Genomic DNA, 23,961 nt, shown 5'->3' with positions numbered 1-23,961 from the left:
CTATCTATCTATCTATCTATCTATCTATCTATCTATCCATCTATCCATCTATCCATCCATCCATCCATCCATCCATTTATTTTTTACATCTATCTATCTATCTATCTATCTATCTATCTATCTATCTATCTATCTATCTATCTATCTATCTATCTATCTATCTATCTATCTATCTATCTATCTATCTATCTATCTATCTATCTATCTATCTATATTATATATATATATATATATATATATATATATATATATATATATATATATAGTCCAAAGACATGTTGTAGCCTAAAGGTGAATTGGGTAGACTAAATTGTCCGAAGTGTATGTGTGTGAATGACTGAGTGTGTATGAATTTTTCCCAGTGATGGGTTGCAGCTGGAAGGGCACAAGCTGAATAAGTTGTCGGTTCATTCCGCTGTGGCGACTTCCTTTGTGGGGACTAAGCCAAAGAGAAAATGAATGGTTTAGTTTGCTATATTTTTAGCGAATCACACATCTGCAAATAGCCAGAAGTTACTGAAGGTAAGAATGCTCAATATCCATCAAAATAATGAAGTCACGTCGCAAATAGCCTACTTTTTAACTCAAAGTTAATTTTAAACCTACTTGAGCGTTCATCATAAACGTTCGCTCATTAGCCTGTCATTGCGCCTGCTCCTGTCACGGTAACAGCCGTTCTGATTGGCTGATTGAGCTGTCAATAAACCATTGCACACCTGTCATTATGTTTCCCTGATTTGATTGAATAATTGGCGCGTCAATAAATGGTCGCTTCTCTGCGGGCGTTTGGCGTGGAAGTATGAAAGTTGGTGGAAATAGACAAAGTAATTTGGGGTTTTTTCCCTTTTGGATTGGCGTTTGTTTGATTAAACATCACGACATCTGTGGTGTTGGACTGCAGATGATTTGTTGACTTCTAGATGGATATAAGGTAACTAGTATTTAAAAAAAAAAAAACAGTAACTGTAAATGTGAGCAATCAATGCGCACTTGAGTAGATTTGTACACATGCCAAAATGTTGTGCTTGACTATCATAATTTTTTTGTTTGTTATAGTGCTTTAAGAGTACAGGCTGTGTAAACGGCTACAAAACTGTTTGATTTCCATTTATGTGGCTTTTAAAAGTTTTCGTGTCTTTCTCAAATGCAATTTCTTTTTTGTTTCAGGTCCAGGGAGAGTGCTGGAGACTGATGCCCTGTGACACAGCCCTGGTGTTTGTGAATAACCATGACAACAGGAGAGGTCATGGGGCAGTCGTGGCATCCATCCATTCGTCCACACAGTCTATAGATGTCCAGGTAGGAGCTGTTTTCTCTGAGACTGAGGTACACAGACTCTTTCAGCAAGAGCCAAACAAACATCATGAATGATGACTCTTGTCTGCTCTCATGGTCTTCAAAATGTACAAAATGACTGTGGCCCATCCCTGCGGAAAGGGTCACGTCAAGCTGCTGCAGGGACCGGTATGTTGTGAAAGGAAAGGTGGATTGCAGTGACGTAAAGTACTGGAGAGTCAGCAGGGTAATATGTGACAGCTGTGGATCTAAAAATAGAAAAAAAGTCTGGCTTAAACTTGGAGCTAGAACTCTGTCATACTGTCTCTGTCTATATTGTGCCATCCATTGACAAAAATCAGACAAACTTAGAGCCATGTTCTGTCAGTTGGTCTATCTATCGATTAATCATTTGTTTTATCTATCGTTCGTTCATTTATTCTATCGTTTGTTCATTTTATCGTTTGTTCGTTCCAGCTATTGTTTTTGTTCGCTCGATCTATAGTTTGTTCTATCATTCGTTCTATTATTTTGTTCTTTTGTTTGTTTGTTCTATGTATTGTTTTATATATAATTCTATCTGTTTGTTGTTTGTTCTATCATTTTATCTAAGTATCATTTGTTCGTTCTATCGTTTGCTTATTCTATCGTTTGTTATCATTTAGTTCCTTCTATCGTTCGTTCCATTGTTCGTTTATTCTAATGTTCATTCTATCTATCATTTTAAATATCGTTCTATCGTTCGTTCATTCTATCATTTGTAATTCTATTGTTCGTTCATTTTATCGCTTGTTCATTTGTTTGTTCTTTTTATCGTTCCTTCCTCTGTTTGTTTGCTCGTTCTATAGTTTGTTATATTCATTTGTTCTATTGTTTGTTCATTTTATCTATTGTTTTATATATTGTACTATCAGTCTGTTGTTTGTTCTATCTATCATTTTATCCAAGTATCTTTTCTTCGTTCTATCTATTGGTTCTTTTGTTTGTTCTCATTCATTCCGTTATTCGTTCCTTCTATCGTTCATTTGTTCTAAGGTTCGTTCTGTCTATCATTTTCTATATCGGTCTATCTATTGTTTGTTCTTGTTCATTTTGTTTGTTCTATCTGTCATTTTATATATCATTTGTTCATTCTATCATTCATTTGTTGTTCGTTCGTTTGTTTTTTGCGTTCTTTCATTCATTCTATCATTTGTTCGTTATTGTTTCTTCTATCTATCGTTTTATCCAAGTATCATTCTATCAACCTATTGTTCTGACTATCCACTCCATCCATCTATCTATCATCCTTTCTTTCGTTCTGCATATCTATCTGTCTATCTATAAGTCTATTTATCTGTCTATCTATGGCTCTGTTGTTCCATCCATGCATTGTTTTGTCTGTTATTGTCTGTCATTTCATTGTATGTTGTTCTGTTATACTTTTTATTTTATTTAGAAATTGTAAATTCGTTGTACTTGCATGTTTGGATTTTGAAAATTGAAGTTTTTGAGTGCATCCTTGCTAGACCTTTCACATATGGACATGACCACAATCATTTTTGGTGGCTCAATTTATATTGCTTGTAATGTTTACATAAAAAATGAATGACAGCAACATTTTAATGTATTGAGGAGCCTCTGTCATATCATCTAATCTCTGTTAGAGACTAAAAGGGTTCCCTGAGCTTTCAGACCCCTCTTTTTCAATTGTTACTGACAGGTGAAGGGAAAAAAAACTTTTACTTTTTTCTTGAAGTACTGACTGTTTGGTAGAAGTTGTCCAAATTAGCCATGTTTCAAAGTAGCAGTCTACTTTCATATATGTGACTGTGCAAAATGGCACACATTCACATACCTTATAAGCTATTTTTAGAGAACATTTACAATCTAAGCTTATAATATAACATCAAATAACAGGATCCATAACCTTTATAGATGGAAAGTGTTTGTCCTTTGAAAGTGTGTATGCCTATTTCTTGTGTAATCATTATATAACCTGCACCATAAAATTATGGTAAAAGGACCAAAATATCAGTAAGTTCTGTGACAATATATTGAACAACAAAAATGATTCATCATGACAGGCCCAATCCTTGCAACATTTGCATTACTGCAGTGAATAGTAGCAGTACATGAGTGTTCAGATGTCCTGTGAAGGACACAACTTGCTTGCTTTCTCTCTTCGTTCTCCAAGAGTAAATGTGTCAATGCCAAGGTGTGCTTATTCATTATAGAATGAGTGATGGCTTCGCTGTAAATATTTCATGCATGCAACTCCTAAAAGTTTCATGACGTTGTCCGAATGAGTAAGATTTGGAGGGGAAGTGAAGTAATTCATTTGAATAATTGATGTTTAATGCCTTTGATAAGAGTCATCACAAAGGTCACCATTTTAATCTAACCCGAGAGACTACAGTAATGAGCTCTCGTCCCTGTCAGAAAATGCTTATATTAGGAAAAAAATATATACTTCAGAGGTATGTTCTGTTTGCAAAACGTCTGAGTTAAACCAGTAAGCCTCTTAGAGACCTCTAGTATTGGAGATGTATAATCCCATTACACTAAAGTACATTTTCATCACTATTTGTGTACTGAATTACACATCATTCATGATTTATAGGCTGTTGGACAAAATGTTAAAGCAGGTGCCATATTCAACCCAGATGAATCTAAATTTGTCTTTGTGACATCTTCAAATGCTGCCTTATGTTGCAACCTTACAAAAAATGAAGTAGATCATGAGTAGATTCACTTTTCAAAATACCAGATTTTATTCAATTCATCCTAATTTCAATAGCACTTTTACAATGTCAAAGCAGCTTAACATAGAAGTTCTAGTAAATTGCAACTTCTTCAGTCCAGTTTTCAGAGTTGAAGTTCAGTGTAGTTTAAAGACTTTCTAGTATCTATGATAGAAAAGGCAGGTTTGAAACGGGTCTGTAATTCACTAATTCTCTGGGATCAAGGTTTTTTTTTATTCATTATTTTTTTTAAACTGGCTTAATGACAGCTGGTTAAGCTAGTTAAAAGTGTTGGGCACATCCTAAAAGCAGGCATGAATTCAAAATGTTAAGAACCTGTTCAGAAACCTCAAAGCAATCGTTTTAATAATTTGGTCTGTATAGGATCTAACATAGGCGTTGTTGATTTTGGAGGAATTCACCAGTTTAGACCGTTCTTCCTTGCCTACAGTGCTCTTATTGGGGAGATGCTGTAGTAGACCGGTTAATGGTGCATATTTTATCTCTATCATTAACCTTGTATGTGAAATTCATAAAGTCATTACTGCTGTGTTGAGAAATACATGGATGCAAGATCAACCAGATGAAGCCAAAGTTGATCTTATTGTATGTTTACACTGCAATGATGTATTTTAAAATCTGCATTTTTGAAATATAAATAAAAAAAACTTGGTATGTTTTCTAAAGCAGCCACTGAATCTAAGCTTCTCAATTTGTTGGATGTGGAAACTCATAATAAACCAAAGTGATTACATTACATATTGGTCAAACTTATAAATAACCTTGTGTGCTGTATTTTATGTGTCCTGAGTGTCTGAAAGCATAAATACATCTTTACAGCACCTTCTCTGAGCATCACACCTTAAAGTACACGCTCAGGTTAACTTACCACTGACAAAAAGAAGGCCAGAGCTGGTCTTCATCTCATTAGTTTTTTTTTCTGCTGTCTGAAACCCCTGCTGAATCTTCGACTTATTTCATCTGCAGTAACCTTGCTTATTCCCAATGGACGTATTTGTGTTGGTGTTAAGAATTTATGGCGATCTAAGAGAAATGTATAAATCCTGGGTTTGGCTTTTTCAGGGCCGTTGGGGTGGACGGTGATCAGAATGTGTAAGAACGGCTCCCTCTGAGCCTCTTTGTGACTAATACGTCTCTCCTCCTTCGCTGAATGCCAAACAGGACCGGCGTGACTGCGCTGGGATTCTTACCCAGCTGTAAGTTGGCCTTCGGTGCTGAATCTTAGTCAGCTTGTATGCGCTGTGAGACATCCTGTGCAGGTTTTTGTTGTTCGCAGAATCCCGGATGGGTTTTTGCTCGGCAGGAGTGAAGAAAGGACATGGAATGGGGGCACAGGAATCTATATTTGCTGCCGGAAAAGGATCTGTCAGGCCATTTGCCCGGAGCCATGCTGAGAAATGCTTGTACGTCATTGGCTTAATTCTGCACTCAAGATACCAGAGCAAATGTCACTCTTTCATTCTGGTTCATTTTGCATTTGAGATTTTCAAATGAAGAAGAAAATACTCATTACTATATTCCAAAGTATACTTAATTAGCATCCAAATAAAGGCATTGTAAATCACAGGAAACATGACTGTATTTCAAGCATAGGTAAATTTGTATTCATCTCATAAATCTATCCGCCCATCCACCTATCTGTCCATTCTTCCATCTATCTTTTCATCCATCCTTCTGTTCATTCATCAATCTGTCAAGCCATTCGTCGGTCCGTCTATCAGTCAGTCCATTTGTTCCTCCTTTTTTTTTTTTTTTTTTCGTTGCTCCATCCGTTCATTTTTCCGTCTGTCCATCCATCCATACATCGATCTGTTCATCCCTCCATCCATTCATTCATCAATCAGTTTGTTCAGTCATCAGTCAGTCCAGTTGTTTCTCCATCCTTTTTTTAAATCTCCATCTATTTGTTGATCCATTCATTCACCAAACTGTTCTTTTTTTTTTTTTTTTTTTTTTTTTTTTTTTTTTTTTTTTTTTCCCATCAATCTGTTCGTCCTTCCGTTCATTCATCAATCAGTTTGTTCATCCATCCACCAGTCAGTCTATTTTTACATCCATCTTATGATCTACCTATTCATTCACGAAACTGTTTCTCCTTCCATCCATACATCAGTCAATCTGTTCATCCTTCAATCCATTTCAGTCAGTTTGCTCATTCATCCATTCATCAGTCAGTCCATTTGTTTTTCCATCTTTTTTTGATCTCTTCATCTATTCATTCACCAAACTATTCGTCTTTCCATACATCAGTCTATCTGTCCATCCATTCATCAGTCAGTTTGCTCATTCATCAGTCAGTCCATTTGTTTCTCTCTCCATCTATTCATTCACCAAACTGTTGGTCTTCATCTGTATGTCCACACATCAGTCAGTCTGTTTATTCATCCATCTTTTTTGATATCTCCAGCTATTCATTGGATACATCCATTAATTCACCATACTGTTCGTCTGTCCATCCATTCATTTGTCACTCTATTTGTTACCCCATCCTTTTTGATCTCCATCTATTAATTCACCAAACTTCATCTTTCCGTCTGTCTGTTCATCCGTCCATTCATTAATCAGTCTGCACGTCCATTTGTTCCTCCATCTTTTTTTTTATCCCTCTATTTTTATTTTAGTCCACCTACTCATTTACCAAATTGTTTCTTTCCGTCTATCTGTCCATCCATGCATCAATCTTTTCATCCTGCCATTCATTCATCCATCCTTCAGTCAGTCTTTTTTTTTTTTCAGTCAGTCCATTTGTACCTCCATCTATTCATTCACCAAAATGTCCATCTTTCCATTCATCTGTCTGTCCGTGCATCCATTCATTACTTAATCAGTCTACATTTGTACCCCCCCCCCCTTTTTTTTTCTTGTACTTCTCTCTCTATCTATTCATTGGTCAATCTATTAACCAAACTGTTTGTCTTTCCATCTCTCTCCATACAACATTCAGTCTGTTCATTAATCAGTCAGTCCATTTGTACCTTCATCTTTTTTGATCTATTCGTTGATCCATCTATTCATTCACCAAACTGTTTGTCTTTTTGTCCATATATCAGTCAATCTGTTCATTCAGTCCATCCATTCATTGACCAAACTGTCTGTCTTTCCGTTCATCTTTCTACCCATACATCAGTCAGTTCATCCTTCCATTCATTTATTCATCATTCTATTTGTACCTTCATTTTCTAGTCTCTCCATCTATTTGTTAATCAGTTTAATTCACCAAACTGTTCCATCCGTTCATTCATACAATAAACTGCATCTTCACCCAGATAGCCATCCATCCATCTATCCCTTCATCTGTTCATTGGACTGTCCTTCTGTCCATCCCTTCATCCATCGGTTCATGAAGAAGAAACCTTTCATTACCCAGATTGAAATAGGTGTTGATTTTAAAAAAAAATATATAGTATATTATATTACTGATTGTTATTAAATATCAGCAGCTTTTGAAACACCACTTGTACACTGGAATTAGAGGACCATAACTTTTGTTTAAATTCATCTGGTTTGGTTGGACAGGGTTTAAATTATCCATGCATCATGCACAGCTAATTTCAAATCCAAAGCTAGAAAATGTGGAAAGGCAGTGATATGGCAAAGTTGGCAATATGTTACAGCCTCATAAAATTACTGCGCAGAAACCATATTTCTCATCCACTGATATGTCTGTAGTTTCCATTATTAATAACATGAATTATTTAACAGAACACGTCTCCTAATGTGTCATCATTCTCCTTAAGCAGGTGGGAGGTTTTCTCAAAAGGATGCTGGCGAGATTGCATCTAGCATACCAATGAAAGTGAATATGTGTGAGGGTGTCAGAGTATTACGTGACAGAACTGTTAGAAAAGCTTACGTTGCATGAGAATCCTCTGGAACAACAAAAGGGAATGTGTAGACAGAAGCTGTAAGGATAAAAACGTACATGAAATGACATTGTGTAAAATTCACTGCACTCCATTTAGATTGCAGAAGACGCCTGTTGTTTGACCTCAAAGTTTCACTCTAATAAGACTGAAAATATCCTTTAGTTAATGATTCCTCAGGCGTGCATGAAATGGCAGTTAATGTTCAGTAATTTGCCTTCTGTAAAACTCAAAATAACTACAAAACCATGGCCCAAGTGAATCAGACGGTCTCTGGCAGAGCCTCAGTGAAAAAGAAATTTGGCTGGAAGATTATGGCGGTATCCTGGGATTTCCTTCCAGTGAACATTGGCTTGGAAATCAATATAGCAAGTAAACTCAGACACTGTGTGTAGTCAACTGTAAGCCAAGCGGTAATTGCTTGAATTGACGTAATCCTTCACGTGTTCCTTTTGTGGCAGTTAATATCAAAAGAATTATACGCACATTCCGGCGGTTTTTGGAGACGTAATCCTTAAATCAAGACCAATTAAAACTGTGATGCAGAGAAAGACTATCCTGGACATTTGACCTTTTCTCGTTTTGCACAGTAATCTGGGTCAACAGTTGAACTTAACCGTATCCAGGATATTAAAATTCTGAATGGATTTTTTTTTTTTTTTTTTTTTTTTTTTTTTTTTGTAGGATTTGAGGGTTGGAAATAGGGTCTGGGGGGCATTCAACAGTATTTTTGAAGAACATTTTTATTAATTACAGATCTCCAATCACATCTAAAATCATAAAAATAGTACTACAACCATATAACCCTACTTGCTCATTCCTAAACCTAACCAAATAAAGTGAAATTAAGGCCCTGTTTACACTGCCAGTTAAATGTGACCCAATTTTGTGCTGTATGTGACACTGATCAAATCTGTTCTATGACCATGTAAACACGAAAAAAAAAAATGCATGCATTTGGATGATCATAGATGGGTTTCAGGCCTCCTTCATATATGGAAGTAAATCGGATATGTGACAATGCGACTATCATATAAACAGGCAGAGCAGATTTGAGGCATTCCATATATATTTTTTTCTTCTCCTTTCCCTTGTTTAATGACATAAAAGGAAGAGTGTGTGGGAAGATGCCGATGTGATAAACAACAGAGGAAACATGGAGGAGAAAAGTGGTCAGTCGCCACAATTTGCTCCCACCAGACCTGAGATCTCTCTCGTATCCACAAATTCCTCTGGATGGAGGACCCCATATATAAACCATTGGCGCAAGCTGTGATGGCGGCCCTTTCCCTCTTTCGCCTTAATATCATTTTATAGTTGGGCGGACTTCGCATATTTCACAGAGCTAAAAGCAAGACAATTTCATCCATTGTGGCTCAGATGCTGGAACCCATGTTTACGCATACGCGACATCATAAATTGTAAAGCAAGTATAAACGAATCAGATATGGGTCACAATTAAAAGAACATGTACATGGACAGGCAAAAAAAATCAGATATTGGCAACAAATCGGAATTAGGCTTCAATACCTCACGATGTAAACCTAAAAAAGAGTATTGTCAAGTATGGTTACCCACACTCAAACTTGGTCCTTATGGTTTTAACCCATTTAAGTGCACTCGCATGAGTGAGAAGAGAGGGCATACACATGGAGCAGTGAGCAGCTATTGCTTCCAGTTTACGGGGAGCAATTAGGGGTTAGTGTGGTTCATTCACTCCCCCATCTTCAATTCCTGTCGGGACTAGGAATTTTACTAGGAATTCAACCTGCAACCTTTCGATTACAAGTCTAACTCCCTAACCACAAGGCCACAACTGCCCACACAGAAATGCTAACTGACCTAACTAGGGCTCGAACCAGTGACCTTGCTGTTAGGTGACAGTGCTACCCACTGCGCCCCCGGTACTCACTTTTAGGCTATACGTCAAGCATTAATTAGGGGGTCAATCCCCCTCTAACCCCCCTGTAATTTGCACCCTGCAATAGATCCTTTCTGAGGTGCACCCAGCTCTGAGTGTTCATCAACTTCTCTAGAAACTGTACCTGGATGATGCAGGCTTTCAGCAGTGCTTCAGACTGAGCCGAGCCCAATTTGAGCTGGTGTCAGCAAGAGGATTTCCCCTCTGGACTCCAACAACCGGCACTACGTCATAATTACGCCCCTACAAGAGCAAGCTCCTGATTAGTTAACACTGCACGAATGTCCACTGAAGTTAAAATTTTCCAACTTTTAGCAATTAGATGTCTATTTGCGTCTTTACATTTATTTAACATGTGAATCACTCCCGCATGATACTTCCGCATCTGTTGTGAACGCACCGTAACAGACTTCATTTTTTCCATCTAAGGGAGACAACCAGTGAAGTAACAAATTACAAATACTCCAATTACTGTAATTGAGTAGTTTTTCCATCAGAAATTGTAATATACTATGTAGTTTTTAAAATGTGTACTTTTACTTCACTACTTTCCTTCAACCTGCAGCCACTACTTTTTTATTTCTTGTCTATGGGGATTAAAAAAATCAATCCTGTGATTTTTCCTGTCCAATCAAATCGCACATAGAAGTAAAGAGGTAAATCGCATCATGATGAACTACCTCAAGACATGGGCAATTTACAATCACAGAAAACTATTTGGAAGCATTAAAAGTGTCCAGAGACCGTTCCGATCACTGATGAGAGAGGACAGATGTTTACTGTGATGACTGAAATGGCTTTAAACACTCCACGTTGTACCCCAATGTTGTAGGGACATTGCATTTTGTTTGTAAACAAATTGGGATGACATCAGAACCCATTGTCAGGCTGACATCAATGTCCAACCTAAAATCAACGTCTAATGATGTTACAGCTTGATGTTGTGTGAACATTACTATGATGTCTATCAGACGTTGGATTTTGGTTGCCATACCTGATGAATAAATGTCAGTATTTGACATCAGTATGATGTTGGGTTAAGATGTTAGCTTGAAGTTGGATTTTGGTCACCTTTCCAACACAACCTAAAATAAACCAAATTTCAACATAATTTGGCGCCATTATTGGACATCAAAATAAAGTTGTCCTTAGACGCTGACTAGACTTTGAATTTTGGTCAGCTGACATTATACCCTAAATCGAACCTAATATTAACATCTTGTGAAGTTGTGTGCCTGCTGGGCAATAACTAAATGCGGATGCTTACTGCGTGATGACTGAAATGGCCTTAAACACCCAGCAGGCACAAGACGTCAACATGTCGTCAGATTGAAGTTGTACCCCAACGCCGTGGGGATGTTACATTTTGTTTGGAAATGAAAATCGGGTTGACATCAGAACTCAACGTCAAACCTAAAATCAACCAAATATCAACATATAATGATGTTACAGCTTGACTTTGTGTGGACTTTACCACTATGATGTCTATTAGACGTTAGATTTTGGTTGCCATACCTGACAATATGACATTGGTTTGAGATGTTTGGTCACTTTTCTAAAACCACCTAAATTGAACAAAATATCAACGTCATTTGAATTTGATTTAATTTATTTATTTTTTTTTATTGGACCTCAAAATAATATTGTCCTTAGACGCTGGCTAGACATTGATTTTTTTCGGTCACCTAAATCTAACCTAATGTTATTGTCATATGATGTTGTGTCTCTCTGCTGGGCAATAACTAAATGCACTACAGAATGTTATGTTTACACAATCCACAGATTACATATAAATGCATCAGCTTTTTACAGCATAATACTCACTCATTAGTACTTTTAAAAGTTCTACTTTTTATACTTTTTAATCCACTTACGGTTTTAGGCAAGTACTGGTACTTAAGTATGGCTTTTCAGTACCCTTTCCACCACTTGAGGTAACAAAGCACGTAGGTTACTCACAAACCAGGCAACTGTGCTAGGCTTGTGCAAACCTTTTTAATCAAAGCCAACAGCTAACTATAATTATTATTTTTATGATTATTGTATCTCTGGTAAGCACAGATATTGCGCAAAAACCTGAGGAATTCATTTTCAAGCTAAATCTAACTCTGTTTGTTCAACCAGTTCTCATTGAGCGAATTTTATGAGTTTGGAGTTCCAGCTAATTCCAAAGTATTTATCGACTTTTACATGACTTGAGCTGTCAGATTGATTGGCAGGCCGCAAGATAATTAGCCAGGAATACGAGTGTGTCGCTTGCAATGTCTTCATCACGGATTTATCCCGAGTTCAAACAGGTCATCGTTAATCATCTCTCAGTTTTGTGTTTGATCGAGAGCACTTTCCGGTCCACTTTTAAATGACCTGCTCATAAATCCCGTTCTCCACTGTTTTATTATTAAAGTCTCTGCTAACGGGGCCAAGTGCAGCGGAGGCGTACGTTATGGAGGTGAACGGCCCCTGAAAGCAGTCTTTGGGTTAAGCTCTTTCATTTCTGGAGATCTGCAGAGGAAAAAAACCAAGACTGCCAATCAAACGCCCAGCACAGGGAAGGGTTCATAATCTAAACCGTATTAATTTGAGCAGTTTACGAGGGGTCAAGTGAAAAAGAGCTGATCGATTTGAAGTGCTCCATGCAAACGCCGTTTTTCAATCGTCTGTGGCCCCCGTTCTCTAATTACAATTTGTTTTGCAATATTGAGAAATAATAGCTTTTCCTTGGTTGTCACTTACCCTCAGAATTGCATTACGGAGCTTTGTTTAAATGGGAGAACAAATCAATACCATCTGCCTTCATGTATCCTGATCATCTCTTCTCAGCACAGCAAGCGGCTCTATGACATTGTCAATTGTTAATATCAACCCACACACAAGTCCTATTGATTTTCTGTGTATCTGGGTATTTATTATCTGTGCCGTTTTCTGTGCTGTATCTCCTGACCCTGTGAAGTGGCTGATTTTATCTGCATGAGATATGACAACAAGAAGCTGATATCAGACTGGAGTTGCAGGATGTACTGTTTAATGATTTACTGATAGGAATCTTTTGCTGAATGGTTTCTTGTGCAGCTTTTGTTGAAAAGCACACTTGCAGTCATGTATTTGTGAAAAACATGTACCGAATGGTTAGTTCCATGGTTGAGGTGTGTGTGTGTGGTGGACAAATTGTAGATGTATTGAATACTGTATGTATATACACTCACCGGCCTCTACACGGTGCTATTACCAGGTTTGTACCACCTTTTGCTACATTTTGCATCCGAATTGCCTTTAATCCTTTGTGGCATAGATTGAACAGGTACTGCAAATATTTCTCAAAGATTTTGGTCCATATTGACATGATAACTTCACTCAGTTGCTGCAGATTTGTCGGCTGCACATCCATGATGTGAATCTCCCGTTCCACCACATCCCAAAGGTGCTCTATTGGATTGAGATCTGGTGACTGTGGAGGCCATTTGAGTACAGTGAACTCCTTGTCGTGCTCAAGAAACCAGTCTGAGATGATTCGCACTTTGATGTGCCTTATCCTGCTGGAAGTAGCCATTAGAAGATGGGTACACTGGTCATAAAGGGATCGACATGGTCGGCAACAAAACTCTGGTAGGCTGTGGTGTTGACATGATGCTCAATTGGTACTAATGGGCACAAAGTGTGCCAAGAAATTATCCCCCACAACATTACACCACCACCAGCCTGAACCGTTGATACAAGGCAGGATGGATCCATGCTTTTCACGTTGTTGACGCCAAATCTGACCCCACCATCAGAATGTCGCAGCAGAAATCGAGACTCAGCAGACCAGACAATGTTTTTCCAATTTTGGTGGGCCTGTGCGAATTGTAGCCTCAGTTTTCTATTCTTAGCTGATAGGAGTGGTCTTCTGCTGCTGTAGACCATCTGCCTCAAGGTTGGACATGTTGTGCATTCAGAGATGTTCTTCTGCATACCTCGGTTATTGGAGTTACTGTTGCCTTTTCTATTAGCTGGAACCAGTCTGACCATTCTCCTCCGACTTTTGGCATCAACAAGGCATTTGTACCCACAGAACTGCCGCTCACTGGATATTTTCTAAATAGATGGTTGTGCATGAAAATCCCAGTAGATCAGCTGTTTATTGGCTCGTTTCCACTGACTGGTTCGGCTTGGTACGGGTCACCTTTATCATGCTTGCGTTTCCACTAACAAGGGTACCCTTTTGGTGGGCGTGGTGTACGACAAAGTTTCAGTCGACGTCATTCTCACTCGAGGAAATGTCTACAATAAAGCTGTAGGGGTCACTCGCATATCATATGAGAAGCACGTCTCACAAAGCAGATGCTTCATACACAAATACTTGTGTAGAAATGAAACGGAACTTTTCTATGAACATGAGTTGATTATAACTGCAGATCAATGACAGTGCAAAACGGCCTACTGTAGCGTCGGTAATTATATTAAATAAATAAATGAACAAACACATACAGCCCTTCACAGTCTCCAAATTTACCAACTACAGAAGAACTACATATAGCAGACATTTCGTCTGTATTTAGGTTTGAAAACAACACAAAATATAGCCTACAGTCAGTGAAAACCTCATCTGTGTCTGTAATCTTCAGCAGCACATGTAGCCTCTGTTAGACTGTAATTCCGTCATTCCCAGTTCATATTAGTCCAAAAGGTGAAGATAAGTTAGTTATACATGGCATTTTGTTCATGTTTGCTGAAAAATAATGGGCCTTTTTTTTTTTTTTTTTTATTTTTTTTTTTTTTTTCGGCTTCTCCTTTTGTCAGTGTCTGACATGATCGGGTTTCAAAAGCACATCAATAATCAAGCGCAGGCTATTATCATCAGCTCAAGAAGTTTATTTTTAGATATAATGTTAGGCGCGTGCGAGCGCAAGCAAGAAAGTGAAACCGCTCGCGCCTCAGACTGGCTCGTCAAAAACTACTGGGCACAGGGTAAATCTGCACTTCTTCTTGGCTTTGTGGCTGTTCATCAAGACGACGACAAGGTTTGTTTGAGCCCGAGTCGACCATGGCTCATTATTATATGTATATGTAATTCCGCTGTAATGTCTCGGCTCGTGGGCTGTGTATTTTAAACATGGTGGGGTTTTTGTCATTCTGGCTTGTTGCGTAAGCAAATGACGTATCTCTGTAAACCAATAGCGTTCAGCTGCGCGTGTGGCTCCGCCTTTTGGTACCCTTTCCCTTTCGAAAGGGTGCCGAAAAAGTGGTTTGGTTCGGTACGCCTTTTGTCAGTGGAAACGGCCATAAAAGCGTACCAAACTGAACCGTACCGTACCACTCAGTGGAAACAGGCCATATGAAATACTCCCGACCAGCCTGTCTGGCACCAGCAACCAGGCCACGTTCAAAGTCACTTAAATTCCCTTTCTTCCCCATTCTGATGCTCTGTTTGAACTGCAGCAGATCGTCTTGGCCATGTCTACATGCCTAAATGCACTGAGTTGCTGCCATGGGATTGGTCAATTAGAAATTTGCGTTAGCATGCAGTTGGTCAGGTGTACCTAATAAAGTGGCCAGTGAGTTTATATTGCATTTTTTTTTTATATGAATTCTGACTTTAAAGACCTAGTTCAACCAAAAATAAAAAATGACTCTTCACCAAGAGTCATGAAACCTGCGAAGTCCAGAAAAGTACCACAAAACATTACATGTCACCTAGTGTTTGAACTGTGACATCATGAAACTATGAGAATACTTTATTTAAAAGCTTTTTCTCATCAATACAGGTTAGTTTTTGAGTGAAGTATTCCTTTAACATTATTCAATGTAATGGTTTACTACTTAGACATCTTTTTTTTTATTTTTATTTATCATTTATTTTTTATACTGTACTGCTTGGAGACACCAGTCAAACAGATGTAAAATCTGGGTTTGCCTATGCAGTTTTCCATTCAGTCACAGTGATTTTCACAAGTTTAAAAAATAAATTCAACCTCACGTTGTGTCAATCACACACACACACACACACACACACACACACTGCCTCTGAAACTTTTGTCTGTCAAAACAAAATTGAATCTGATTTGTGTAAAGTGTTTTGACAGTCACCATACAAGTGAAAGCCAAAATCCAGAATGCTGTCACTTGCGGCACAGAGCATTTTATGACAGTGTGTAATATATAGACAATGTTGCAAATTGTTGAATAACACCGCTGTAGCCTACTGTTACTGCTTTACCTTTTTCATGCCTCTGTTTGGCATGTGTCTGCGTGTCCAAACCTTAGATGTACTCTGTTCAGGATTCATTTACCAAAATTTGTGTTATGTGGCTGCAGTATCATAAGCATCAAAATGCCACTGATTTTAAGAAAACTTTTGCATTTTTAGATGATGCTACGCCGCTCCTTGAAAAGGAAGTGAACTGTCCTTCATCCCATTGGAATAGATCGTGTGTGTGTGTGTGCGTGCGTGCGTGCGTGCGTGCGTGCGTGCGTGCGTGCGTGCGTGCGTGCGTGCGTGCGTGCGTGCGTGCGTGTGTGTGTGTGTGTGTGTGTGTGTGTGTTTTATATTTTTTATTTATTCAATCATTTTATCTTCGGCTTAGTCCCTTTATTCATCAGGGGTTGCTACAGCGGAATGAACCACCAACTTATCCAGCATATGTTTTACGTGGAGGATGCCTTTCCATGCTGCAACTCAGTACTGGTGTTTGTTTGTTTGTTTGTTTGTTTGTTTGTTTTATTTGTTTGTTTTATTTATTTTTTTTACTTTATTTTATCCAGCATATGTTTTATGTAGCAGATGCCCTTCCATGCTGCAACCCAGCACTGGGAATTATTTTAGTTTTATTTTATTCTATTTTATACTTTTATTTATTTATTTATTTATTTATTTATTTATTTATTTATTTATTTGTGTGTATGTACTATTGTTATTGTACTTTATGCAGGTGTTTAGGTTGCATAAGGTTGTCATTCCCCTTGCGTAATTCTTATGTATGGAATACTAACAGAAAAGTACACCGTAAATTCAATATATTTACACTGTTCTTTGCGTGTTCAAAATCTTGTTGTTTACTCATCCAAACATTACAGTTTGTTCCTTTTTTTGCATTTAGTAGAGAAGTACAAGGTAAACTCAATATACTTGCGCTGGACTTTGCGAGTTGCATATCTGATTGATTGTGTTATCCCCTTATTACCCAAGCATTGTTATCTTATACCTACACATGCATTCTTTATACTTACACAAGTACACTGCTAATTCACTGTACTTATGCAGTACTTTGCGAGTTGTAACCTAAAGTGTTACTGAAACTTTCAGTCAAGTCTCACATTCTATTGGACTGTCCTGCTTTTAATGACTGGTGAAGGTTTTATTTATTTATTTTTTTAATGAAATGAACTCCGTTGCAGCTGGAAGGGCATCAACTGCGTAAAACATATGCTGGATAGGCTGGCGATTCATTCCGCTGTGGCAACCCCAGATTAATAAATGGACTAAGCCGAAAAGAAAATGAATGAATGAATAAAACACTCTCTTAAGGACGTTTTTTAGCAAAGTGTGCTTTAATTCTGCTGATTTATCGTGTAATTATGCTCCTATTTAATTTCTGTATTCATTTGTTTGTTGTTTTTAAACTGTATATTTATTAATGAAATGTTCTTACCATGAAAATAGCCTTTTGTTGCTGACATGGCATTAAATAAAAAAAGCATCATAATCCTCATCATCAGTCTAGTCTACTGTTTCATGCCATCACATACTTTTTGTCAGCCCCACTTCAAGTGGCACCTGAACAGAGGTGTAGCAGATCAGCATCCCGCCAAGATCCCCGCGGTGCAGGCGAGAGGACGTTTGGAACACCATGGTCTTGCAAGATGTGAATGGAGCGAGCGGGGTGTGATTCAAAGGCCTTGCTGCTGTGGTTGGCTCCGCAGTTGGTCTCCGCTTGATGCACAATAATGACCTGTCAGAGTGGCAGGCCTGGTGCCAGAACCCCGGAGCAAAGCTAATCCATAGGGGTTATTCAGCCTAATGAATCCTAACAGCATGCAGGGAACCCACAGGGCCGCGAAACACATCATCCATTCCCCTCATTTGATTTTAACTGACAGAAGTATATTCCGGGGAAGTGGTGATCTTGAGTTGAACTTAAGTGTGTGGCCTTTGTGGTTTCTGCTCTTGGTTGAAGTGTCTGTTTTATGTGCGGTTTTGTCTGAGGGCTTGTGGTTGAAGGCTCATGGAGTGCTGCAGTCTGTGATCTTTAAAAGTTTTGAGAAATGGCTGTCTTTAGGAAGAGGTCAAGATTGCTGTGCTAGTTTTTTTTTCTTGCTTGAGGTGTTAGAGATTGTGCACATCATGGGTCATATATCAGAATGTTTTCCTTAATTTTAAACAAGACCTCGTTACACCAAGAATGATAACTGCATTAGCTTTCAGAGAAACTTTTATTCATTCCAAGTGTAAGCAAAGTAGGTCTGCATGATTCTAGGAAGAAATTTATTATGATATACAAAAGAGGGGCTATTTTTTTTTATAGGTTTTTTTTTTTCTAAATCATTTATGTAATGATAATTGTAAAATCAAGAGGAATGGATATTTTCTGATCTAATTCTTGCTAAAAACAAGGTGCAAACATATAGACGTTAATATTACTGAACCTGAGCAGATGTTTCAATTTTATTTAGTTGTTTATTTAATTATTTCAATTTTATTTAATTATTTTTATTTAATTTGAATTTTATTTAATTAAATTATTTCATTTAATTCATTTTATTTAATTTTATTCCGTTATTTCAATTTCATTTAAATTTGTTTAATTTCAATTTTTAATTTTCATTTTATTAAATTATTTAAATGTTGTTATTTTTTAGATTTTAAAATTCAAGTTTAGATTTTACAATTGAAAGACTGTTTCAAACTATTGTGGAAAATAGACTTTTTTTATCATAATTAACATTAGGCTTGTAGTGGTGGTTGTCAGTTACATTTTATTAACTGTTTTAAGACCGAATGACGGACAATACCCTAATAGAGGATTTGATATTCAGATCTTGAGTTTCGCTGACAAATATCTCATGTAAAATGAGGTCAATGGCACCAATTTTTACCCTGAATGTGCATGTGATTGTGAAAAGGAAGTCATTTTGACACCCTGAGTATTGATAGAGACTCCAATCCACCTTTTATCTATGAACAAGCCTTTGAAATTATCGGAAATCCTGGGAGGCACTTTGAGTTTGGGGAATATCCACTTTTAAAGACTGAAGAAAAATATTCATTTCAAATAATCCTTATCTGTCAGTTTGACTGAATGTGTTGATTCTCTTTTATGTACTGCTTACAGATGTCAGGAGAATAGTGTGATATTTTATTGTCACAGAGCTTAACAGGAATAGCCTCTTTATTGCAAGCACTTTTCATTCTGTTGCATTCTCCTCCATGATTCTATTCTGTTTTCTGTTGCAGTGCACTGTAATAGAATAAGACAACATATTGTGGATTTTTACTGATTTAATGTTTAGTAGCCTACAGCATTGTGAATAAATGTTCTTTATATATAATAAAGTATATATATTTAAAAAAGTATACTTTATTTTTACAATGAATCTCTGAAAATTGCAGAAATTTCTTTTATATATGATGATTTTTTTTTTTTTTTTTTTTTTACTTTTTTACCTTAATAGTAGCATTAAAATATTATTTTTAAAGTTTACTGGCTGAGGGTTGAATAATCGATGTACTTGGTTTTTAAAATATATTTTATTGCATTCACAGAGTATTTTACTGATGGATTACAACTTAAAAGTTTCTTCTATAATTCACAGATAATGTAATGAAGTGTAGGAAATAAGTGAATATGCAAAATACTTTTTCCCTGCTCTCAACTTGACACCCCGAACTCTACTCAAATGTAGCTCATGTATACTGCAATATGTACAGAAATACAGCTGCACTTTAAATAAAAATTAAAGATTTTTATTGTCTGTCCCTGTTTTGACCTTTTGCCTGCTTGACGATTCTATTAATAAATTATTAATTGTACCTCAACTTCATTACATATATAATTTTCTATATTTATTTCACAACTCCCTTCACTGCTATTTTTCCGCTAGCTGTTGGCATATTGCGATTACCCAAATAGCGACCCCCATCCCTCATCCAGTTAGTCACTCTTTCTTTACAATCCAGCAAAAAGAAAATGGTTTATTCTTTTCCAAAGTCCTTGTGATTTCTCCAACCATCTGATTTTTCCCTTTCTCCCTCTCGGCTCTAACAATTGATGTCAGGCATGTCAAGAGCAGCTCTTCCTCTCTTATGCATGAGCCCACATTTTCCAACTCGTCTGCCAAATTTACTCAGCGAAAGGGACCCTGCCTCTGGAGTGCCATAATGGACTTGTCCATCACTTTTTGAGAGGATGAGGATTATAGTGGCCCAGTTGGATTATAGGTGGTTTGATCCATGACTTCCTATCCTCTTCCTATTCAAACACATTAGTCAAGGTGAATAATACAGCCGTCAACTCTGACAGCCTCGCCTGCTATCGTCACTTACTTGCCCTACACCGCCCCAAGTAGCATTGTCTGGAGGACTGACAGCTTTCTTACCATACGTCTCATGGTGAAAGCAGAGACCCAATGTATTTTCCACCAGAGGACGTTTGTCATCCTCTCTGCCACTTTAGAGTGACAAGGCGAGATTGTCTGTCTCTGGACGAACTATGGGGGCAGCTCTGGAGAAATGCATGCGGTGGTTTTTGTTTTGAGTCCCAGGTGAATAACAGTTTAAAGTTGGAGAAATTGAGCTTTTTTTTTGGCTCCCTGACACCCAAGGTGGCTTCATTCTTGTCCAAGTCTGTGATGGCCACACTTGATGCAACTACTAGTGATGTCTCCTCTGCTTCATGAAACTTTTAAATATGCTTTAACTTTTGTTTCGTGTTAGTGGTTTTGATGGAATATCAAATTGGCAGTGTCACATGATTTCAGTTAACAAGCCTTGATTATTAGATTACTGTTATTACATCATGAACTTAACAGGAGACAGAGACTTTGTAGTTGTTGCTGCACATTTATGAATTCACTTGCCAATGGACATTAAAGCCATGTCTAAGCTAATTTCACCAAGTAAAACATTTTCTTTGATTAACATCTATGCTGATCCTGCAACATTTCAATCAGCCAATCAGGATTAAGGGATACATTTACGGTTTAAGTTTAGGCTTATGGTTAGGTTTATGCACTTCTACATGACTGTTATCCAACTATAATTCCCCTCTGATTTTGGGAATAATTTGGATATGGTGGGGTTTAGGGGTAGGGAATAGGTATGGATTACATTTTGGAACAAAATTGATGTTCCAGGATCCCAGATCGCATCGTACTCTGCAAAATCATGAAGTATCATATTTCCTCAGTTAAAAAAAAAAAAAAGTCTTGTTTAAAAAAAAATTATCTTTTGTCCACATGAAATCACAAAACCGCCTATGGAGTGCTGTTAAGTGCAAAGCAACATGTTGCAATACACTCCCAATCGTAAAGTCATGTTGATCAATCGGAAATCTGAATTTGTTGATCAAAAAATGGTTGTTATTGGATTAGTGAGGCTCAGGGGTGTTTCTGCCATAGAATGTAAAATAAACTTCCATATGAGCTTCAGCCACGCTCTGGCGGAGCTGTTCACCATTCTTGTCAGCGATCTCTAAATAGTATCCAGCTGCAAACTCAACCGCCATCATATCGACGCGTTTCAACAGATTTAGGGTGTTTTACTGTATTTTACATTTTGATATTTACAAAGTAGATATTCAGTCAGTCCAGTTCAACATACAAACATTTTAGAGTAAATGTCAGACAGGTGGGCCTTCAAAAAAAATTTGGGCCTTGAAGTGAAAAAGGTTGAGAACCCCTGGATTAGACATGTTATTGCTGTATTATTAGTATTGTTGTTTTCTTTTTTCTTTCGAAGTGTATTGTTGTTTTGAATCTATATTATTCTATGTGTGTGTGTGTGTGTGTGTGATTTATATTATTTATTTTTTTTTCTAAACTGAAACATTAAACCTTTGTCAATTTGTATGGCAATGTTTAGAATAGGGCAACGCAGTGGAGCAGTAGGTAGTGCTGTCCCTTCACAGCAAGAAGGTCGCTGGTTCGAGCCTCGGCTGGGTCAGTTGGCGTTTCTGTGTGGAGTTTGCATATTCTCTCTGCGTTTGCGAGGGTTTCCTCTGGGTGATCCGGTTTCCCCCCACAGTCCAAAGACATGCGGTATAGGTAAATTGGGTAGGCTAAATTGTCCGTAGTGTATGTATGCGTGTGTATAGGTAACCCAGTGATGGGTTGCGGCTGAAAGGGCATCCGCTGCATAAAACATATGTTAAATGCTGTATGTCAGTGACTCAGTACTGTGGTTGCCTGTGGATTAACCCTGTAGAAAAAGCTGCTGTTTAGAGTCCACCAGGGAACAACAAATGAGCCCTGGAAATTGAAGTATATTGAGAAATGTAATGCTTAATAATATTAGATGATTAGCCTATTGGATTTGAAAAAGTATCCCCTTTTTCAGCGAAAGGTTTACAATGTTTTTTAAAGCAGTAGTCAACATTCAAAGTGATCAAATGTTTTTTTTTTTCTGTGCTATGAAGACTAGAAATAGTTTTAGGACAACTGATAAAAGAGGATTCACTTCAAATGTTGACTTGTATTTTTGATGCATGTTTCAGTTTTGCTTTTACTTTTTTGTGGTGTTTGTTTTGTGGTATATGTGTTTTGAATGCTTTGAAACAATAAATTGTATTCAAGGCTTTGAAAATCTTCTCTTCCATCACTTGCATCGTCATGAGCATGGCATAGGGCTGACTGTGTGGCCTGTCAGTCAGCCTGGCATTCCTCACACTGTTACTCCATTGGTTTCACCTGAATACTGTTGTGGCATCCACCATTAGGGGCTTCACCAGATTATGAATTAAGCAGCTGCTTCCAAAACTCAGAGGGCCACCCGCTCAAGGTCAGCTCCCAGCAGCCAACCGGTGAAATCAGGCATCTGTATGGCAGCCGTGCAATCCATATTTGAGTAGGTTGAAAACGCCATATGAGGTGAGACAGGAAAGGTGAAATTCTGCGTGACATTCCACTTTGTTGTCATGGAAACCTGATCTTGATGGTGGGGAAAAAAATGGAAAACAATACAAAATTATCTTTTTTGAAAAGTATAAGAAATTGAATGTGATGGATCACAAATGCGAAGCAAATTGCCAGTGACTGGAGACAAGCACAGCTTAAAACTGTCAGAAATCAGACAAGCTACATTATTTTTGTTTCATTATAAGTCTTGTTTATTTATATTATAAAATCATCTTTGATTTATTTTTAAATGTAAATATTGAAAGAATGAAAATTATGATATGCATTTTGTTTTATATGGCAAAACATGTCTTTTTCACCAAGAAGGTCCATACTGACTCAAAAGGTAGATACTGATAAGATCAGGGCCTGGTGTGTGGACTTTAGGGGTTTTACGATGTGGTCACATATTGATTGGTCAGTTTGTATGTCTCATTATTTGGGCTTTGGTCACATGGTCAAGAAAGAGACAAAATCGCTGGCAAGCTTTTTTCTTGCTCTGCTCCTCTCCTGCTCTGGAGTCCATCTTCTCTGACTCTACTGCTATCAGACCCGGGGCCTACTCTCTTTGTCTCTCTCTCTCTCTCTCACTCACTCACTCACTCACTCACTCACTCACTCACTCACTCACTCACTCCCTGTCACTGTCTCTCCTTCTCTCTCAGGTAACTTTTTTACATTTTAAGCTGGGTACAATTATTATCATATTTTATACAGTTATTTTATAATTGATTCAGTTATAACCAGAGAGAATTATTTTCTTTTAAATTATCTAATTTTCAAGTATTTCTGAATTACATTTAACATCAACACTTATTCGCTTCGAACTACAATACAATCACATAATAGCAATGCTCTCCCACATTTTTTGCTATTATAACTGCCCTTATTGCCGTTTTTGATGTAAGATTGCAGAAAGATGGTTTGACTAAAAGATTAGATTAGATTCAACTTTATTGTCATTACACATGTACAAGTACAAGGCAACGAAATGCAGTTTAGGTCTAACCAGCAGTGCAATAGCAGCAAGTGCAGGATACAGGTATAAGTTATAAAGTGCAGTTATAGAAAAACT

Source organism: Danio aesculapii, chromosome 24 (assembly GCF_903798145.1).
Source record: "Danio aesculapii chromosome 24, fDanAes4.1, whole genome shotgun sequence".
Classification (NCBI taxonomy): Eukaryota; Metazoa; Chordata; class Actinopteri; order Cypriniformes; family Danionidae; genus Danio; species Danio aesculapii.
This window is presented reverse-complemented; position numbering follows the sequence as displayed.